This window comes from Mus musculus, chromosome 5, assembly GCF_000001635.26.
Source record: "Mus musculus strain C57BL/6J chromosome 5, GRCm38.p6 C57BL/6J".
Lineage (NCBI taxonomy): Eukaryota > Metazoa > Chordata > Mammalia > Rodentia > Muridae > Mus > Mus musculus.
Genome location: NC_000071.6, coordinates 45967141 through 45986232, shown reverse-complemented (window position 1 = coordinate 45986232; position 19092 = coordinate 45967141). Strand labels below are relative to the sequence as shown.

Genomic DNA, 19092 nt, shown 5'->3' with positions numbered 1-19092 from the left:
AGCCCTGTGATCCGTCCATTAGCTGACTGTGGGCATCCACTTCTGTGTTTGCTAGGCCCCGGCATAGTCTCACAAGAGACAGCTACATCTGGGTCCTTTCGATAAAATCTTGCTAGTGTATGCAATGGTGTCAGCGTTTGGATGCTGATTATGGGGTGGATCCCTGGATAAGGCAGTCTCTACATGGTCCACCCTTTAATCTCAGCTCCAAACTTTGTCTCTGTAACTCCTTCCAAGGGTGTTTTGTTCCCACTTCTAAGGAGGGGCATAGTGTCTACACTTCAGTCTTCATTTTTCTTGAGTTTCATGTGTTTAGGAAATTGTATCTTATATCTTGGGTATCCTAGGTTTTGGGCTAATATCCACTTATCAGTGAGTACATATTGTGTGAGTTCCTTTGTGAATGTGTTACCTCACTCAGGATGATGCCCTCCAGGTCCATCCATTTGGCTAGGAATTTCATAAATTCATTCTTTTTAGTAGCTGAGTAGTACTCCATTGTGTAGATGTACCACATTTTCTGTATCCATTCCTCTGTTGAGGGGCATCTGGGTTCTTTCCAGCTTCTGGCTATTATAAATAATGCTGCTATGAACATAGTGGAGCATGTGTCCTTCTTACCAGTTGGGGCATCTTCTGGATATATGCCCAAGAGAGGTATTGCTGGATCCTCCGGTAGTACTATGTCCAATTTTCTGAGGAACCGCCAGACGGATTTCCAGAGTGGTTGTACAAGCCTGCAATCCCACCAACAATGGAGGAGTGTTCCTCTTTCTCCACATCCACGCCAGCATCTGCTGTCACCTGAATTTTTGATCTTAGACATTCTGACTGGTGTGAGGTGGAATCTTAGGGTTGTTTTGATTTGCATTTCCCTGATGATTAAGGATGTTGAACATTTTTTCAGGTGCTTCTCTGCCATTCTGTATTCCTCAGGTGAGAATTCTTTGTTCAGTTCTGAGCCCCATTTTTTAATGGGGTTGTTTGATTTTCTGAAGTCCACCTTCTTGAGTTCTTTATATATGTTGGATATTAGTCCCCTATCTGATTTAGGATAGGTAAAGATCCTTTCCCAATCTGTTGGTGGTCTCTTTGTCTTCTTGACGGTGTCTTTTGCCTTGCAGAAACTTTGGAGTTTCATTAGGTCCCATTTGTCAATTCTCGAAGCTTCCTAATCAATCAATTTCAAGTCCTCACATGACAGAGTCTTCTGCTTTAACATGGGGACGGGGAAAACTATTTGATTTGATAGTTTCTGTAGGAATCTTATAATCTTCTTGGGAGACTCAAAAATATGTTTCATCTTCCAAATTTTGTCCTTATATCCTCCTTCTTAAACTGGTACCTAGATGCTTGAGGATGCTTTGGGCTGAGTATTTGTGATCCCGAATCTGGGATGTTGATGATGAAGTTGCGAAGCAGGATTTTAGGGAGTTGATGAGGTAATAGAGACAGAAATCTCAGGAATGAGCTTTAATGCATATAATGGAGATTTGTAGGCATCCTTGTTTCTACTACCATGTCAGTTACCAGGCAGACATCTCCATCTATAAATTAGAAAGTGAGCTTTGACAAGACAAGTCTGCTGGTTTTGGACTGCCCAGCATCTAGAACACTCTACAGTGAAGTTCTCTTGTTTACAAACTATTTGTGATATAATTTTGTGGCAAAATGAGTGGACTAAGCCATAGGGCATAGAAACTTAAAGGGACTAATATAAGATCTACTGTGTGGTATTTTTTTAAGTTTTAAAAAGTAATAGTTGATTAGTTTAATAAATGTTTAGATAAGTATACTAGTGTTTCCCCTGCAAGAAGCTGTTATATTTTTTTAAATTATATGAAAGTGCTTAGAACTTACTGAAAACGTGTCTCTTCTCATGTAATTTTGATCTTTTGTAATTTTTCTTTTTTTAAATTTTTTATTAGGTATTTAGCTCATTTACATTTCCAATGCTATACCAAAAGTCCCCCATACCCACCCACCCCCACTCCCCTACCCACCCACTCCCCCTTTTTGGCCCTGGCATTCCCCTGTACTGGGGCATATAAAGTTTGCGTGTCCAATGGGCCTCTCTTTCCAGTGATGGCCGACTAGGCCATCTTTTGATACATATGCAGCTAGAGTCAAGAGCTCCGGGGTACTGATTAGTTCATAATGTTGTTCCACCTATAGGGTTGCAGATCCCTTTAGCTCCTTGGGTACTTTCTCTAGCTCCTCCATTGGGAGCCCTGTGATCCATCCATTAGCTGACTGTGAACATCCACTTCTGTGTTTGCTAGGCCCCGGCAAAGTCTCACAAGAGACAGCTACATCTGGGTCCTTTCGATAAAATCTTGCTAGTGTATGCAATGGTGTCAGCGTTTGGATGCTGATTATGGGGTGGATCCCTGGATATGGCAGTCTCTACATGGTCCATCCTTTCATCTCAGCTCCAAACTTTGTCTCTGTAACTCCTTCCAAGGGTGTTTTGTTCCCACTTCTAAGGAGGGGCATAGTGTCCACACTTCAGTCTTCATTTTTCTTGAGTTTCATGTGTTTAGGAAATTGTATCTTATATCTTGGGTATCCTAGGTTTCGGGCTAATATCCACTTATCAGTGAGTACATATTGTGTGAGTTCCTTTGTGAATGTGTTACCTCACTCAGGATGATGCCCTCCAGGTCCATCCATTTGTCTAGGAATTTCATAAATTCATTCTTTTTAATAGCTGAGTAGTACTCCATTGTGTAGATGTACCACATTTTCTGTATCCATTCCTCTGTTGAGGGGCATCTGGGTTCTTTCCAGCTTCTGGCTATTATAAATAAGGCTGCTATGAACATAGTGGAGCATGTGTCCTTCTTACCAGTTGGGGCATCTTCTGGATATATGCCCAGGAGAGGTATTGCTGGATCCTCAGGTAGTACTATGTCCAATTTTCTGAGGAACCGCCAGACTGATTTCCAGAGTGGTTGTACAAGCCTGCAATCCCACCAACAATGGAGGAGTGTTCCTCTTTCTCCACATCCACGCCAGCATCTGCTGTCACCTGAATTTTTGATCTTAGCCATTCTGACTGGTGTGAGGTGGAATCTCAGGGTTGTTTTGATTTGCATTTCCCTGATGATTAAGGATGTTGAACATTTTTTCAGGTGTTTCTCTGCCATTCGGTATTCCTCAGGTGAGAATTCTTTGTTCAGTTCTGAGCCCCATTTTTTAATGGGGTTATTTGATTTTCTGAAGTCCACCTTCTTGAGTTCTTTATATATGTTGGATATTAGTCCCCTATCTGATTTAGGATAGGTAAAGATCCTTTCCCAATCTGTTGGTGGTCTTTTTGTCTTATTGACGGTGTCTTTTGCCTTTGGAGTTTCATTAGGTCCCATTTGTCAATTCTCGATCTTATAGCACAAGCCATTGCTGTTCTGTTCAGGAATTTTTCCCCTGTGCCCATATCTTCAAGGCTTTTCCCCACTTTCTCCTCTATAAGTTTCAGTGTCTCTGGTTTTAAGTGAAGTTCCTTGATCCACTTAGATTTGACCTTAGTACAAGGAGATAAGTATGGATCGATTCGCATTCTTCTACATGATAACAACCAGTTGTGCCAGCACCAATTGTTGAAAATGCTGTCTTTCTTCCACTGGATGGTTTTAGCTCCCTTGTCGAAGATCAAGTGACCATAGGTGTGTGGGTTCATTTCTGGGTCTTCAATTCTATTCCATTGGTCTACTTGTCTGTCTCTATACCAGTACCATGCAGTTTTTATCACAATTGCTCTGTAGTAAAGCTTTAGGTCAGACGTGGTGATTCCACCAGAGGTTCTTTTATCCTTGAGAAGAGTTTTTGCTATCCTCGGTTTTTTGTTATTCCAGATGAATTTGCAAATTGCTCCTTCTAATTCGTTGAAGAATTGAGTTGGAATTTTGATGGGGATTGCATTGAATCTGTAGATTGCTTTTGGCAAGATAGCCATTTTTACAATGTTGATCCTGCCAATCCATGAGCATGGGAGATCCTTCCATCTTCTGAGATCTTCTTTAATTTCTTTCTTCAGAGACTTGAAGTTTTTATCATACAGATCTTTCACTTCCTTAGTTAGAGTCACGCCGAGATATTTTATATTATTTGTGACTATTGAGAAGGGTGTTGTTTCCATAATTTCTTTCTCAGCCTGTTTATTCTTTGTATAGAGAAAGGCCATTGACTTGTTTGAGTTTATTTTATATCCAGCTACTTCACTGAAGCTGTTTATCAGGTTTAGGAGTTCTCTGGTGGAATTTTTGGGGTCACTTATATATACTATCATATCATCTGCAAAAAGTGATATTTTGACTTCCTCTTTTCCAATTTGTATCCCCTTGATCTCCTTTTGTTGTCGAATTGCTCTGGCTAATACTTCAAGTACTATGTTGAAAAGGTAGGGAGAAAGTGGGCAGCCTTGTCTAGTCCCTGATTTTAGTGGGATTGCTTCCAGCTTCTCTCCATTTACTTTGATGTTGGCTACTGGTTTGCTGTAGATTGCTTTTATCATGTTTAGGTATGGGCCTTGAATTCCCCATCTTTCCAGAACTTTTATCATGAATGGGTGTTGGATCTTGTCAAATGCTTTTTCTGCATCTACCGAGATGATCATGTCGTTTTTGTCTTTGAGTTTGTTTATATAATGGATTACATTGATGGAATTCTGTATATTAAACCATCCCTGCATCCCTGGAATAAAACCTACTTGGTCAGGATGGATGATTGCTTTAATGTGTTCTTGGATTCGGTTAGCTAGAATTTTATTGAGGATTTTTGCATCGATATTCATAAGAGAAATTGGTCTGAAGTTCTCTATCTTTGTTGGATCTTTCTGTGCTTTAGGTATCAGAGTAATAGTGGCTTCATAAAATGAGTTGGGTAGAGTACCTTCTACTTCTATCTTGTGAAAAAGTTTGTGCAGAACTGGAATTAGATCTTCTTTGAAGGTCTGATAGAACTCTGCACTAAACCCATCTGGTCCTGGGCTTTTTTTGGCTGGGAGACTATTTATAACTGCTTCTATTTCTTTAGGGGATATGAGACTGTTTAGAAGGTCAACTTGATCCTGATTCAACTTTGGTACCTGGTATCTGTCCAGAAATTTGTCCATTTCGTCCAGGTTTTCCAGTTTTGTTGAGTATAGCCTTTTGTAGAAGGATCTGATGGTGTTTTGGATTTCTTCAGGATCTGTTGTTATGTCTCCCTTTTCAGTTCTGATTTTGTTAATTAGGATTTTGTCTCTGTGCCCTCTAGTGAGTCTAGCTAATGGTTTATCTATTTTGTTGATTTTCTCAAAGAACCAACTCCTCGTTTGGTTAATTCTTTGAATAGTTCTTCTTGTTTCCACTTGGTTGATTTCACCCCTGAGTTTGATTATTTCCTGCCGTCTACTCCTCTTGGGTGAATTTGCTTCCTTTTTTTCTAGAGCTTTTAGATGTGTTGTCAAGCTGCTAGTATGTGCTCTCTCCCGTTTCTTCTTGGAGGCACTCAGAGCTATGAGTTTCCCTCTTAGAAATGCTTTCATTGTGTCCCAAAGGTTTGGGTACGTTGTGGCTTCATTTTCATTAAACTCTAAAAAGTCTTTAATTTCTTTCTTTATTCCTTCCTTGACCAAGGTATCATTGAGAAGAGTGTTGTTCAGTTTCCACGTGAGTGTTGGCTTTCTATTATTTTTTTTTGTTATTGAAGATCAGCCTTAGTGCATGGTGATCTGATAGGATACATGGGACAATTTCAATATTTTTGAATCTGTTGAGGCCTGTTTTGTGACCTATTATGTGGTCAATTTTGGAGAAGGTACCATGAGGTGTTGAGAAGAAGGTATATCCTTTTGTTTTAGGATAAAATGTTCTGTAGATATCTGTCAGCTCCATTTGTTTCATCACTTCTGTTAGTTTCAGTGTGTCCCTGTTTAGTTTCTGTTTCCATGATCTGTCCATTGGTGAAAGTGGTGTGTTGAAGTCTCCCACTATTATTGTGTGAGGTACAATGTGTGCTTTGAGCTTTACTAAAGTTTCTTTAATGAATGTGGCTGCCCTTGTATTTGGAGCATAGATATTCAGAATTGAGAGTTCCTCTTGGAGGATTTTACCTTTGATGAGTATGAAGTGCCCCTCCTTGTCTTTTTTGATGACTTTGGGTTGGAAGTCAATCTTATCAGATATTAGGATGGCTACTCCAGCTTGTTTCTTCATACCATTTGCTTGGAAAATTGTTTTCCAGCCTTTCATTCTCAGGTAGTGTCTATCTTTTTCTCTGAGATGTGTTTCCTGTAAGCAGCAAAATGTTGGGTCTTGTTTGTGTAGCCAGTTTGTTAGTCTATGTCTTTTTATTGGGGAGTTGAGACCATTGATGTTAAGAGATATTAAGGAAAAGTAATTGTTGCTTCCTGGTATTTTTGTTGTTAAAGTTGGCATTCTGTTCTTGTGGCTGTCTTCTTTTAGGTTTGTTGAGGGATTACCTTCCTGTTTTTTCTAGGGCGTTGTTCCCGTTCTTGTATTGGTTTTTTTCTGTTATTATCCTTTGAAGGGCTGGATTCTTGGAGAGATAATGTGTGAATTTGGTTTTGTCGTGGAATACTTTGGTTTCTCCATCTATGGTAATTGAGAGTTTGGCTGGGTATAGTAGCCTGGGCTGGAATTTGTGTTCTCTTAGTGTCTGTATAACATCTGTCCAGGCTCTTCTGGCTTTCATAGTCTCTGGTGAAAAGTCTGGTGTAATTCTGATAGGCTTGCCTTTATATGTTACTTGACCTTTTTCCCTTACTGCTTTTAGTATTCTATCTTTATTTAGTGCATTTGTTGTTCTGATTATTATGTGTCGGGAGGAATTTCTTTTCTGGTCCAGTCTATTTGGAGTTCTGTAGGCTTCTTGTATGTTCATAGGCATCTCTTTCTTTAGATTTGGGAAGTTTTCTTCAATAATTTTGTTGAAGATGTTTGCTGGTCCTTTGAGTTGAAAATCTTCATTCTCATCCACTCCTATTATCCGTAGGTTTGGTCTTCTCATTGTGTCCTGGATTTCCTGGATATTTTGAGTTAGGATCTTTTTGCATTTTCCATTTTCTTTGATTTTTGTGCCGATGTTCTCTATGGAATCTTCTGCACCTGAGATTCTCTCTTCCATCTCTTGTATTCTGTTGCTGATGCTCAAATCTATGGTTCCAGATTTCCTTCCTAGGGTTTCTATCTCCAGTGTTGCCTCACTTTGAGTTTTCTTTATTGTGTCTACTTCCCTTTTTAGGTCTAGTATGTTTTTGTTCATTTCCATCACCTGTTTGTATGTGTTTTCCTCTTTTTCTGTAAGGACTTCTACCTGTTTGATTGTGTTTTCCTGTTTTTCTCTAAGGTCTTGTAACTCTTTAGCAGTGTTCTCCTGTATTTCTTTAAGTGATTTATTAAAGTCCTTCTTGATGTCCTCTACCATCATCATGAGATATGCTTTTAAATCTAGGTCTAGGTTTTCAGCTGTGTTGGGGTGTCCTGGACTGGACGAAGTGGGAGTGCTGGGTTCTGATGATGGTGAGTGGTCTTGGTTCCTGTTAGTAGGATTCCTACGTTTACCTTTCGCCATCTGGTAATCTCTGGAGTTAGTAGTTATAGTTGACTCTGTTTAGAGATTGTTCTTCTGGTGATTCTGTTACTGTCTCTCAGCAGACCTGAGAGACATATTCTCTCCTCTGAGTTTCAGTGCTCAGAGCACTCTCTGCTGGCAAGCTCTCTTACAGGGAAGGTGCACAGATATCTTGTTTTTGGACCTCCTCCTGGCTGAAGAAGAAGGCCCAAAACAGGGCCTTTCTCAGAAGCTGTGTTGCTTTGGCAGTTCCCAGAAGCTGTCAGCTTCTGTGGTGCAGACTCTCACCTGTGCAGACTAAATTCCTAAGTTCCAGGGAGTCCCGGAATCAAGATGGCGACCGCTGCTGCTGAGGCTGAGGCCGCCTCCCAAGCCAGGCGGACACCTGTCCTCTGGTCCGCTGTCTGCGGCCCGCCAAGGGTGCTGCCTCAGCGGCTCTGTGCTTCTGCCTGTCCCAGAAGCTGTCTGGTTCTCTGGCGCACCCTCTCACCTGTTCAGACTAATTTCCTAAGTTCTGCTGAGTCCCGGAACCATATTGTAATTTTTCTAGTCAATGTTCACTCAGAGGGAGTTTTAACTGAGGAGAAAAACATAATTCAAGAGGCATAACTATCTGACACTTAGTCAACTTCACTGAGCTGGTGGTAAGCTGGGCTCAGGAGGTCGAGGTGAGCTTCGACGTATATCCAGCACTGGTATAGAGTAGACTGGAAGACTGGAATCTTGAAGACTCTGAATTAATTTTGACCCAACTCTCTCCTCAAACAATGTTGAATTCTGCAACCACTGTAATACAATGCCAGGTTTCCTAACCACACTCTCTAGGTCACGATCAAAAAAGAAGACAGAAGACTCTAATGTAGGTATGCACTCCATCTCACTATCAATCTGCAGGCCTCGGCAGTACACGAAAGGCTTTTATGGAGGATTTTCCTTAAAGGCTGGCCATTTGGCAAGAGTCCTTGGTTCTACTTCCCTGGGGGCCTCTTGATCATTCTGAAGGCTTAGATCCACAGTCTTCCTGCTTGCCTCCACAGTACCTCCTGGCCTAGTTCAATCAATGTTCTTCCAACACAGCACAAAATTCACTCTCACAAATACTACTTCTGCCTTCAGAGTCATCCTGCCTTTTTAAATTCAGCTCTCCCTCTTGGAAAATGTCCATCCAACACAAAATGTGTTTCTAAAAATGCTCCATTTACTAGGTATCTGTGGGTATCAGAGCCAGATCCTTTGCTACCGGAAATCAACACTGGAGCACCAGCTCTCCTGTTTGACCTTCTGATTGAAATTTATTAAGTAACTACCAAATCTTCAGTATATAATAGGGCTGATGATATGAATGAGTGATTTCACTTGAGGCAAAGGAGGATTTTATTACATACCATTTACATTTTTAAAGCTCAGCACTTGGAGGGCTATTATTCAAATTTATAAAAATGTTATTTGCCAGCATATGGTAAATTCTCAATATGTATTTGTGGGGAAAAAATGAGCAAATGAATAATTGAGTGAAATTTTGTATCTTTAAATGTGAAATCACTGTGAAAATAGGAATATAGCTATAAAAATGAGACAAATGACATAGTATCATAGTATCATAATAAAATATAATAATTTTATTTAACCTTTCTTGGCTTCCTAGAAGCAATATTTAATAATCTAAAGATTCATAATTCATTAAACACATGAAAGAATGAGACATTCAGACACAGCCCATCAGAAAGCTCTTATTTCTATATATCCACCATAAGTAAAGCATTTTTATGAGCCTCTGAATACTTCACCTGTAGCACCTTTCTTCAGGGAGACTGCATATTCCATGAAAAAGGTGTTTTATTGACCTGCCATTTAATCTGTCAGTGCACTAGGACTACTGGCCCTGCCCCCTTACTAGCTGTGGCATTGGGGGGAACTAGCCCTGTCCTGCAGAACTAAAGCTGCAGGACCACAACACAGGGCAACAACAGGACAAGCATGAGGAGTTCCCATGAGGATTAAGTGTTGATAGGGTAGCAGAAGCCAGAGGCTTTGAAAAAAGAAAAATGACTCATTGCAGTGAGCATTTTCAAGGAAGGATACTTGAGCAAAAAATTATACTCTGTGGCACACTGTGCCACACCACAGCTTCTATGGAAATATGTATATTAATTACTTGTTTTCTTTTTCAGGCAGGGGGAAATTTGCAAGGTCTGAAGGCAGATATGGATGGACTAGGAGAATAACAGGATTGGAGTACATAGAGTCACAGAGTCAGTAAAAAGGGTTTAGGGATTTTTTGAGTTTAGTTTAGTTTAGTTTTGTTTTTTAATGAACTCTAGTGGTTGGAGAGATAGCTCAGTATGTAAGAGTGTTTGTTGCTCTTACAGAGAACCAGTGTTCCCATTTCCAGAATCCATAATCCATATTAGGTGGATCACAAATTCAGTGCCAGGGGATCAAACATCCTCTCTGGCTTCTGCAGGCACCCCTATATATGTGCATGTATACATATGCAAACATACATAAACACATAAATAATAAATATAAAATAAATCTTAAAAAATATTTCTAAAAATTGCATTGACAAACAAGTCCTACAATGTGTCAAAAGCAGTGCTTGGTTATCCTATTCAGAATGATTGTTTCTAGTTCTATCTATTCATGTGTAAAATTCATAATTTTACTTTCTCAATGCTGAATAATATTCCATTGTGTAAGAAAACCACATTTCATTGCATATTCACCAGCCGATGAATAGCTAAGTTCTTTTCATTCCCTGGCTAGATCTAGAAAACTAATGTCACATATAGGTATACACTCAAAATACATTTTCATATGTATATGTTAGCTTTGAATATTCTGATATATGTGTTTCATTTGAAATCTTACTAAGGGACCATGGGGAGGAACATTCTGGAGAGTAGGGATAGAAAGCACTAATAAGATTCTGTAAGGAAATAAAGGAGTGGTGAGGATTAGACTGGGGTTGGAGAAAGTAGTGTAAAGTAAAGAAAGAAATATAGGGAGGCAGAGATAACTGCAAGACCTTCAGAAAAAGACATGGAAATCTACTAAATATTAAAAAGAGTTAAAATGGAGTTACCCTATAACAGAACAACAATGCCCTTATTACACACCAGAGGCTAACAAATAAAAATTCTAACGCCAGGACTGGTTTCGAGTTTTTGAACAATGAGGCTCCATAGAGCCTTAAATATTATAGGCTGCTGTCATTATTCTTGGTTACACTCCAGAATCTGATGGTAAGATCTTATTGCTAAACTCACCACATATTTGAGTTGAAGAACATGATGGAATCAAGCTGGCACAGTCCTGGAAGTGTCATCCCTCTAAGTGCCATTCATAGTGCTGGAAGATGCTGTGCATACGGTAGAAAAGTAAAATTAATCATCAAGTTTACCCTGTGGACTCTGTGAGCCACAACAGTCCTGGACATGTCTACTTGGGCAGTAGTGGCATGAACATCGTGAATGTAAAAAACTACATTCTGATTGGATTTAGGTCCTGTTTTATAAGATGAAATACATACCTGGCAGTGTTGACAGGTCAAGAACCTATGACTGACTGGGAACTAGAGGAGACACTGTTACTATTATGCTACTAAATGAAGGACACCATTACCATTATGCTACTAAATGAAGATAGGACTAAACATAATTTATCAGTATCTCCATGGATCAGTACATCTCTAACCCACATACATCTGAGATGCTTCGACTTGCAGTAGATTGTGATTGACACCGAGACCATATCTTTGCAAGATGCAGAGAATTCAAGAGGCCAAAAGCTCAGCCCTACAGGGGATAATATGCTATGGCATCACCTATACCAAAGCTATCCCCTATTCTCTCACTGGATGAAAGGGAAAGAGTATAAGAACCGGAGTCATCAGGTGGGCCCTGAGAAATCTTTCAGGACACAGCAGGGCATCTGCACAAAGGAACCCACAGTGATTGTAATGAGACTTTTGTAAGACCAAACCAAATCAAAATCCCAGAATGGAGAGTTGAGTTGGGCACACAGTTCCACTCCTAGCTGTGAGGCAACTGGGAATTGTTAGCTGCTGGGGATGTAAGGGTAAGCTTTCTCTAAGACTGAAGCCCCTAGTAGACACCATGCTCTGGTCATCCAAAAATATTTGAGGAAGGAAAAGTTATTTTTGAAGGTTTAAACACAGACAAAACTTGGGTAGATAGAGAAGGTAGGTGAATATAGGAAGAGTTGGGGACTGCATGTGATCAAAACTCAAAACTCTCCAAACTTAAAAAAACAAAAAACAAAAGTTTAAAAGCTTTCTTTAAAAAGCAGTGTTCAAATTCATTCTTTTTCCACACTGAATATTGCTACTCTTTCCTATTTGCAGTACAGTAGACAGTTAGAGTCAGTTTTCTAATACACTTATAAAAAGTACTTCAATCCCAATGCATTGCCTCTGTTCACCTGCTCTAGTATACAAAGTGTAGAATAACATACTAAGTTTCATTTGTTTTCTTTAAAGGAAACTTCTTCAGTAAAAGAAACGTCAATTCTTCAGAGTTTGCCTGGATTTAAAAGGGATATTGATCCTTTTTTAAAAGATATGAACTCCAACAGGTATTAATGACAATTGTTTCCTGGGAAACAGGTAATATTTTTTCACTTATTTCCCTTAGACCCTCCTTCAATTTCTCTTCAACCGCTGACACTTGCAGGGTGCTTACTTTGTGCCAGACTTTGCACTTTCCAGGTCTTCTATCATGTTACCCTCAGTGCAATTGTAAGAGGGAGGTCATATGTTGTCTCTGGTTTATGAATATCAAGGTCCAGGGAGATGAAATGCTTTTCCCCAAACTCCAGAGCTGTGGAGGATCACACACAGACTCAATCCCTGGGCTCTAAGGCACCCTGGCATCCCTGATGACCAGGTTCTATGTTTATAATTCAATGATTTAAAAATCAAAAGAAACCAGCATTACATACCGTTAGTACTGAAAGATATGCAGCATGAAAACATACACACACTTCTCCCCTGTTCATTTTTCCCTCCAATTTCATAAGCAAGCTCAGCCATGTTGAACTGGCCCCCACTGTACCACCACAACTCATCTCTACATAACAATTTAAAGCTGTAAGAAACAAGAGATTTCTTTCATCTATAACCATCATTCATTTTTTTAATTAGGTATTTAGCTCATTTACATTTCCAATGCTATACCAAAAGTCCCCCATATCCACCCACCCCCACTCCCCTGCCCATCCACTCCCCCTTTTTGGCCCTGGTGTTCCCCTGTACTGGGGCATATAAAGTTTGCAAGTCCAATGGGCCTCTCTTTCCAGTGATGGCCGACTAGGCCATCTTTTGATATATATGCAGCTAGAGTCAAGAGCTCCGGGGTACTGGTTAGTTCATAATGTTGTTCCACCTATAGGGTTGCAGATCCCTTTAGCTCCTTGGCTACTTTCTCTAGCTCCTCCATTGGGAGCCCTATGATTCATCCATTAGCTGACTGTGAACATCCACTTCTGTGTTTGCTAGGCCCTGGCATAGTCTCACAAGAGACAGCTATATCTGGGTCCTTTCAGCAAAATCTTGCTAGTGTATGCAATGGTGTCAGCGTTTGGAAGCTGATCATGGGATGGATCTCTGGATATGGCAATCACTAGATGGTCCATCCTTTCATCACACTTCCAAATTTTGTCTCTATAACTCCTTCCATGGGTGTTTTGTTTCCTATTCTAAGAAGGGGCAAAGTGTCCTCACTTTGGGCTTCATTCTCTTGAGTTTAATGTGTTTAGCAAATGATATCTTATATCTTGGGTATCCTAAGTTTCTGGGCTAATATCCACTTATCAGTGAGTACATATTGTGAGAGTTCCTTTGTGATTGGGTTACCTCACTCAGGATGATGCCCTCCAGGTCCATCCATTTGCCTAGGAATTTCATAAATTCATTTTTTTAATAGCTGAGTAGTACTCCATTGTGTAGATGTACCACATTTTCTGTATCCATTCCTCTGTTGAGGGGCATCTAGGTTCTTTCCAGCTTCTGGCTATTATAAATAAGGCTGCTATGAACATAGTGGAGCATGTGTCCTTCTTACCAGTTGGGGCATCTTCTGGATATATGCCCAGGAGAGGTATTGCTGGATCCTCCGGTAGTACTATGTCCAATTTTCTGAGGAACCGCCAGACTGATTTCCAGAGTGGTTGTATAAGCCTGCACTCCCACCAACAATGGAGGAGTGTTCCTCTTTCTCCACATCCACGCCAGCATCTGCTGTCACCTGAATTTTTGATCTTAGCCATTCTGACTGGTGTGAGGTGGAATCTCAGGGTTGTTTTGATTTGCATTTCCCTGATGATTAAGGATGTTGAACATTTTTTCAGGTGTTTCTCTGCCATTCGGTATTCCTCAGGTGAGAATTCTTTGTTCAGTTCTGAGCCCCATTTTTTAATGGGGTTATTTGATTTTCTGGAGTCCACCTTCTTGAGTTCTTTATATATGTTGGATATTAGTCCCCTATCTGATTTAGGATAGGTAAAGATCCTTTCCCAATCTGTTGGTGGTCTTTTTGTCTTATTGACGGTGTCTTTTGCCTTGCAGAAACTTTGGAGTTTCATTAGGTCCCATTTGTCAATTCTCGATCTTTCAGCACAAGCCATTGCTGTTCTGTTCAGGAATTTTTCCCCTGTGCCCATATCTTCAAGGCTTTTCCCCACTTTCTCCTCTATAACTTTCATTGTCTCTGGTTTTATGTGAAGTTCCTTGATCCACTTAGATTTGACCTTAGTACAAGGAGATAAGTATGGATTGATTCGCATTCTTCTACACGATAACAACCAGTTGTGCCAGTACCAATTGTTGAAAATGCTGTCTTTCTTCCACTGGATGGTTTTAGCTCCCTTGTCGAAGATCAAGTGACCATAGGTGTGTGGGTTCATTTCTGGGTCTTCAATTCTATTCCATTGGTCTACTTGTCTGTCTCTATACCAGTACCATGCAGTTTTTATCACAATTGCTCTGTAGTAAAGCTTTAGGTCTGGCATGGTGATTCCGCCAGAAGTTCTTTTATCCTTGAGAAGACTTTTTGCTATCCTAGGTTTTTTGTTATTCCAGACAAATTTGCAAATTGCTCCTTCCAATTCGTTGAAGAATTGAGTTGGAATTTTGATGGGGATTGCATTGAATCTGTAGATTGCTTTTGGCAAGATAGCCATTTTTACAATGTTGATCCTGCCAATCCATGAGCATGGGAGATCTTTCCATCTTCTGAGATCTTCCTTAATTTCTTTCTTCAGAGATTTGAAGTTTTTATCATACAGATCTTTCACTTCCTTAGTTAGCATCACGCCAAGATATTTTATATTATTTGTGACTATTGAGAAGGGTGTTGTTTCCCTAATTTCTTTCTCAGCCTGTTTATTCTTTGTATAGAGAAAGGCCATTGACTTGTTTGAGTTAATTTTATATCCAGCTACTTCACCGAAGCTGTTTATCAGGTTTAGGAGTTCTCTGGTGGAATTTTTAGGGTCACTTATATATACTATCATATCATCTGCAAAAAGCGATATTTTGACTTCCTCTTTTCCAATTTGTATCCCCTTGATCTCCTTTTGTTGTCGAATTGCTCTGGCTAATACTTCAAGTACTATGTTGAAAAGGTAGGGAGAAAGTGGGCAGCCTTGTCTAGTCCCTGATTTTAGTGGGATTGCTCCATCATTCATTTTTATCAATTTTTCTTTGTCTTCCATGAAGATATCTTTTTACAGTGAACTACCCCCTGGAATTTCACTGTTGGCTCCTTCTGAGCCACTTAGTCGGGTCTGATTGTTGTTTCTGAGTCTCTTCAAATCCCAATTCTTTACCTGATATTTTATATACCCTAAACATAAGAAAATGAAAATGCCTACACCATCCAACAGAGCCACGCAGTTCCCAGCACAAAGCCTCCACGTTTAGGTTCCCAGCTCCTTAGCAGTGGTGGCACTGACTGAAAATCTTGCTGTCAAAGAATATCAACAGATTGCATTACAATCTGTCAATCCATCTCTAGAGAGAGGATCTGGCAACTCGTTATATTAAAGAACAGCAATCAAGCATCTGGAATGTGGCAATGCGCGTCGGTTTTAATGTGAACTGAAGAGTCTCCGCCATTCACTCTTCCACACTTTTTGACATTATCTTATCCACACTGTCTCTCACGCAAATGCACATTCCACCTGAACCAGAAGAGTTACTCAAGCCATACCTTGCCGAACATCCTCCCTGTGTTTGAGAAGTTTATCTTTCTGAAGGTATGTACTGATTTATTGCAGAGAAAGAATTGTACTATTTAAATTTTTAATTAAAAAAAATCTATGTCCTTCATTTGCTTCATACCTGCAGGGGGGAAAAAAAACTTCTTGAAACACTTGTGTTTATGTGTGGCTTGTAAAGTAACAACTCTCATTATTTTTTCCATATATGGAGAAACAACAGTCAGAATCCAGGCTGAAAGAGCCTGAAATGCAAATTGCTAGTGTTTAATGCAGCACCCATCCCATGACTGATATTATGGCTCTGCTTTACACCCATACGTCACTGGTATGGTCATCATCTCCATAAAAAAGAAGAAAGCTAAAATTTGAAGACAAAGTGATCTGCACGAAGTTCTGTAGCAAGGAGTTTGCATCACTGAGATTACCTGTCTGTCAGCTTGGCTGCATAGCTAACTACCCCAGAACTGACTCACTTAAAACAGCAACCATGCATTGAGCCCATTGACCTTTAGATCAGAAGTTTGGTCTGTACTCAATTCATCTCAGCCAAGCCTCGTTCATGAGTCCACATCTGCTGATGGCTCAGACAACACATCAGCCTAGACTAGACTAGTTATGGCATCTGAATTATCATTCACACAGGTTTTCATTCTCATGAGACTAACACAGGTTCATTTCCTGATAGTTGCAGCAAGAAAAGAAAAGTTACAGCAACCATACACTTCCTTAAAGTATATCCTTATTTGCCCTTGACAATTTGATATATACACACAATGTGTTTCGATCATATTCAAATGCCATTTCCAGACTCCGGCTCCTCCAGGTCCCTCCACTCGTCCTCCCAACCTCATCTCTTCTCTTTTTTTTCCTACTTCTTTTTTTTTCCTTTTTAAAAAATTAATCATTTTTATCCATTTACAATTCAAATGATATCCCCCTTCCTGGTTACCCCTCCACATACCCTCCCATCCCATTTCCCTCCTCCCTCCTCCCCCTTGCCTCGATGAGGGTGCTCCTCCACCCACTCACCCACTCCTGCCTCATTGCTCTAGCATCCCCCTACACTGGGGCATCAAGCCTCCACAGGACCAAAGGCTTCCCCTCTCATTGATGTCAGATAAGGAAATCTTCTGCTACATATGTATCTGGAGCCATGAATTCCTCCATGTATGCTCTTTGGTTGGTGGTTTAGTCTCTGGGAGCTCTGGGCAATCCAGTTAACTGATATTGTTCTTCCTATGGGGTTGCAATCCCCTTCAACTCCCTCAATCCTTCCCATAGCTCAGTCCTGGGGACTCAGTCTGATGGTTGGCTGTGAGCATCTACATCTGTATTGGTCAGGTGCTGGTAGAACCTCTCAGGGAACAGCCATACCAGGCTCCTGTCATCAAGTGTTCCTTGGCATCAGCAATAGTATGGGGGTTTTGTGTATGTAGATGTGATGGATCTCTAGGTGGGGTGGTCTCTGTGTGGCCTTTCCTCTAGTCTCTGTTCCATTTTTTGTCCCTGTCTTTCCTTTGGACAGGAATATTTCTGGGTTAAAGTTTTTGAGATGGGTGGGTGGCCCACATCCCTCAACCAGGACCATGCTTATCTACTGGATGTGGTCTCAACAGGTTGTAGCTCCCCTTCTCTGCATATTTCGGCTAAAGTCATCCCTGTTGGGTCCTGGGAGCCTCTCACTTCCCTGGAGTCTGGGACTTTCTAGTGGCTACCCCCAGTTCTTCATCCCCCACTGATACATATTTTTATTCAATTTCCTGACCTCTGTACTTCTGTCCCTTCCAATACCTGATCCTAACCCCTTCCTTTTTCCTTCTCCTCCTCTCTCCCTTCTTAAATGAAAATATTTGACTGTTTGATAAGGATTGCCTTGAAACTATAAATCAGTTTAGGATATGAGGACATTTTCATAACATTACTTTTAATTATGATCATGTGATATTTTATAATTTATTTGTTTTTCTCTGATTGCTTTCATTAATATTTTATAGCAATCATTGCGTGCGTCTTTCATTTCCTCGATTATATTTATTCTCAAATATTTTGGACATTATAATAAACAGAATTACTTTCTGGTTCATCATTAGTCTGTGGAAATGTTATTAAGCTTTGATTTTGTTTCCTACTACTTTATTTGCTTGACAATTTTTAGGAATGTCTTTAGAGTTTTCTATATATATCATATATGTGTGTGTGTGTATGTACATATGTGTGTGTATAATTTTGTATGTGATATCATCTGCAAAAAGAGACTATTTAAATTCCTCCTTTCCCGTTTGGATACACTGTTTGCTTGTGTGCTTCTTTGATATATTTTAAGACACCATTAAAACATACTAATTACATATTGAGTCTGATGTGATATCTTCATACATTCACATAGTATGTTCCAATCAAACTCAGTCCCCTTTATTCCATACCATCTTCACCAGCCACACCTTTCCCAAGATCTGGTATATCCTATTCTACTGTCAGGTCAATGTTTTTAGCTTCTATTTATGAGAAGAAAAAGCACACTTTTCTTTCTGTGTCTGAAACACTTTTCAGTTCCATTTTGCTCTAAGGAGCAGTACTCCATTCTTTGTACCATGTATTCTTTATTAATCCCTACAGAGATAGGCCTCTTGGCTTATGCTGTGTCAGATGTATTGCTGAGGAGTACCACAGTAAATGTGGACATGCTGTAATATCTTTGTCATGCCAAATCCAATTCCTTTGGATTTAAAATCCTGCATCATATACTGGCTCTCCATAATAGCTGTGCAAACTTTCATCATCACCACCAGTGTATGAGTTCCTTGTTCTCCATAGTCTCACCAGACTTTATTGTTTGTTTGGTTGGTTGATTGATTGGGTAACTGTTTTTAAATAGCTACTATAGCCATTTCTATTGTTACAATATTTTATAAATTTTAAAGAATATGATAAAAAATAGAGGTATCGCAGGTTTTGAAGGGGGTCTCCAGGAGGAGTTGGGGTACAAAAGGGAAAGAAAAATGTAATGTAAGTCTATTTACTCAAAATATGTTTTTAAATGTTAACAAATTCAGATAAATTGAAATTATGTATCTTTTCTCATCATAATTCAATAAAACTTAAGTCAACAAATAAATTAATAAATAATCAGACGACAAACAAAACATTTGATTTAATGTTTCAAAAATCTGTGATTGCAATGTAATTAACATTTGAAATAAAAGTAGCATTTACCTGTCAAAGAAAATTGTGTAACTCACCAAATCCTTATTAATTCTGCATCTAAAGTTGTCAAAT

The 19092-nt window shown here is 39.7% G+C and overlaps 1 long non-coding RNA gene across 1 annotated transcript in view; it reads right to left on the bottom strand.

The window, feature by feature from the left end:
• Positions 1 to 10824: 10824 nt before the first annotated feature.
• Gm40298 overlaps positions 10825 to 19092 on the bottom strand; it is a 42858-nt gene continuing 34590 nt past the window's right edge. Inside the window, exon 3 of the long non-coding RNA XR_868408.2 lies at positions 10825 to 10936. This is a non-coding gene — a long non-coding RNA (predicted gene, 40298). The remainder of the gene's footprint in view (positions 10937 to 19092) is intronic.